Source organism: Salmo salar, chromosome 09 (genome assembly GCF_965601325.2).
Source record: "Salmo salar chromosome 09, fSalSal1, whole genome shotgun sequence".
Taxonomy (NCBI): Eukaryota; Metazoa; Chordata; class Actinopteri; order Salmoniformes; family Salmonidae; genus Salmo; species Salmo salar.
Genome location: NC_138299.1, coordinates 120,564,289 through 120,568,192, shown reverse-complemented (window position 1 = coordinate 120,568,192; position 3,904 = coordinate 120,564,289).

Genomic DNA, 3,904 nt, shown 5'->3' with positions numbered 1-3,904 from the left:
TACTTTTTTTGCCTTCTTGAACATGGAGTACTCCTTTCTGATTCTGGACAGAGTCACCGATACCACAAAGAGCAGGGACCCTGACACTGTCTGGACATTCAGGGGAATTATGAACACTACACACACACACACTGAGGCCATACAGTAAGAAGTCCACTCTCTGACCACAATCATGCAGCCATTTCCTCTCCCAGACCTGTTTCAGCGGGGGTGAGGGAAGAATAGGGAGGTATAAAGATGGAATGAATGACAAGAGACAAACAGAGAGAGTAATGTAAAACTGTAGTGGGTGGGCAGCTTGCATGTCACTACAGAGTTGAGGAGATCACAGTGTGGTCACACGGTGTTCCGAAGACCAGAATGAACTCCATGGCTCCATTCCAAATGGCACCCTATTCCCTATGCAGTGCACAATTTTTGACCAGTAGTGCACAAGGGAATAAGGGTGCTATTTGGGACGTAAGTCTATGATATCCCTGAATCTGCCCCTCCAGCTATACTAACCCCATTCCTGTTACTCCTCTCTATACTACCTCTTTTCATAACCCCAATGCTCATAGCCTCAGCCCCCTTTATGTAACCATATCAATATCAAGTATCTACCAACACGGCTGCTACAGTATGCCAACATAAATCCACTCACTCACACACGAAGAGACACACACACAATCACATAATTGGAAAGATAAACACGGCCACACAAATATACACCAAGACAATGGTCCGAGTGCCTCTCACTTCTCGTCTGGGGAGAAAAAGTCCATTCACATCCACTTCTTTTTCTGCACCCTCCTGGAGCCAGTCCAGAAGTCTATAGTCAACACACAAGCACTTCTTCTGATAACCACAACCTCAACCTCTCACTGCTCAGTGTTCAGGGCCCATCTCCACAAAGCGTCTCAGAGTAGGAGTGCTGATCTAGGATCAGTGTTGCCTTTTAGATCATATTAATGCGATTATATGGACTGATCCTAGATCAGCACTCCTACTCTGGGGCACTTTGTGGATACGGGCCCAAACATCCAGACCAGCAGGCTGCAATGATGAATGGACTGTTCCTGTTGGAATAATACCGTGGTGTGTTGCCCTTCAATTATAACAGTATGTAAGCTGAGGGTTGGTATGTGGAATTGGAGGCAAGTGGGAGTGGAGTTGCTGTGTCAGAGAGAGAATGATGGTCAAAAGATAAAGGGGGGAAAAAAGTCGAAATAAAACAATAAAAGTACATTTGAATGACACTAAGTGGCAGTGTTTTTACAACTAATGCCGGTTTGCCTGAGGCTGATGCTGTGCAGGTGTTTGTACACATGCATATACACACACTCTCATTCAAATAAACACATACAAGAACACACACATTCATGTACTAGTGCCAGACATGCAGACAAACATATACAGTTGGCTCATCATTAAGCCTGAGGCCCTGAGTCTCAACCGCGCCCTGTGCAATTTGGTCCTGGACTTCATGAAGGGCCGCCCCCAGGTGGTGAAGGTAGGAAACAACATCTCCACTTTGCTGATCCTCAACACTGGGGCCCCACAAGGGTGTGTGCTCAGCCCCTCTTGTACTCCCTTATTCACCCATGACTGCATGGCCATTAAAAAAAACATGTATTTCACCTTTATTTAACCAGGTAAGCTAGTTGAGAACAAGTTCTCATTTACAACTGCGACCTGGCCAAGATAAAGCAAAGCAGTGCGACACAAACAACAACACAGAGTTACACATGGAATAAACAAGCGTAGTCAATAACACAATAGAAAAAAGAAAGTATATACAGTGTGTGCAAATGGCGTGAGGAGGTAAGGCAATAAATAGGCCATAGTAGCGAAGTAATTACAGCTTGGAAAATTAACACTGGAGTGATAGATGAGCAGATGATGATGTGCAAGTAGAAATACTGGTGTGCAAAAGAGCAGAAAAGCAAATAAAAAACAATATGGGGATAAGGTAGATAGATTGGGTGGGCTATTTACAGATGGGCTATGTACAGCTGCAGCGATCAGTTAGCTGCTCAGATAGCTGATGTTTAAAGTTAGTGAGGGAAATATAAGTCTCCAGCTTCAGAAATTTTTGCAATTCGTTCCAGTCATTGGCAGCAGAGAACTGGAAGGTAAGGCGGCCAAACGAGGTGTTGGCATTGGGGATGACCAGTGAGATATACCTGCTGGAGTGCGTGCTACGGGTGGGTGTTGTTATCGTGACCAGTGAGCTGAGATAAGGCGGAGCTTTACCTAGCATAGACATATAGATGACCTGGATCCAGTGGGTCTAGCGACGAATATGTAGTGAGGGCCAGCCGACTAGAGCATACAGGTCGCAGTGGTGGGCGTTATAAGGGGTTTGGTGACAAAACGGAAGGCACTGTGATAGAATGCATCCAGTTTGCTGAGTAAAGTATTGGAAGCTATTTTGTAAATGACAAAGCCGAAGTTGAGGATCAGTAGGATAGACAGTTTTACGAGGGTATGTTTGGCAGCGTGAGTAAAGGAGGCTTTGTTGTGAAATAAGGAGAGTTTACAGTCTAGCCAGACACCAAGGTATTTGTAGTTGTCCACATATTCTAAGTCAGAACCGTCCAGAGTAGTGATACGAGTCGGGCGGGCGGGTGCAAGCAGCGAACGATTAAAAAGCATGCATTTGGTTTTACTAGCGTTTAAGAGCAGTTGGAGGCCACGGAAGGAGAGTTGTATGGCATTGAAGCTCATCTGGAGGTTAGTTAACCTGTTTGGGATAGGGGGCAGTATTTTCACGGCCGGATAAAAAACATACCCGATTTAATCTGGTTATTACTCCTGCCCAGAAACTAGAATATGCATATTAGTAGATTCTGATAGATAACACCCTAAAGTTTCTAAAACTGTTTGAATGGTGTCTGTGAGTATAACAGAACTCATATCGCAGGCCAAAACCTGAGAAGATTCTATATGGGAAGTGCCCTGTCTGACCATTTCTTGGCCTTCTGTAGCCTCTTTATCGAAAATACAGGATCTCTGCTGTAACGTGACATTTTCTAAGGCTTTAATTGGCTCTCAGAAGGCGCCAGAACGTGGAATGATAACTCTGCAGTCTCTGGGCGAAAAAACAGTAGGGGTTTTGGAGAGTGGTACTTCTGAGAACAATGGCACTGGCGCGCATGTGACGATTCCATTTTCTTATTTCAGTGTTTGAACGGATACAACGTCTCCCGGTTGGAATATTATCGCTATTTTACGAGAAAAATCGCATAAAAATTCATTTTAAACAGCGTTTGACATGCTTCGAAGTACGGTAATGAAATATTTTGAATTTTTTTTGTCACGAAACGCGCCGGCGCGTCACCCTTCAGATAGTGATTTGAACGCACAAACAAAACGCAGCTATTTGGATATAACTATGGATTATTTGTAACCAAAACAACATTGGGTGTTGAAGTAGAAGTCCTGGTAGTGCATTCTGACGAAGAACAGCAAAGGTAATCCAATTTTTCTTATAGTAAATCTGAGTTTGGTGAGTGCCAAACTTGGTGGGTGTCAAAATAGCTAGCCATGATGGCCGGGCTATCTCCTCAGAATATTGCAAAATGTGCTTTCACAATATTTTAAAATCTGACACCGCGATTGCATAAAGGAGTTCTGTATCTATAATTCTTAAAATAATTGTTATGTTTTTTGTGAACGTTAATCGTGAGTAATTTAGTAAATTCACCGGAAGTTTTCGGTGGGTATGCTAGTTCTGAACGTCACATGCTAATGTAAAAAGCTGGTTTTTGATATATATATGAACTTGATTGAACAAAACATGCATGTATTGTATAACATAATGTCCTAGGAGTGTCATCTGATGAAGATCATCAAAAGGTTAGTGCTGCATTTAGCTGTGGTTTTGGTTTTTGTGACATATATGCTAGCTTGAAAAATGGGT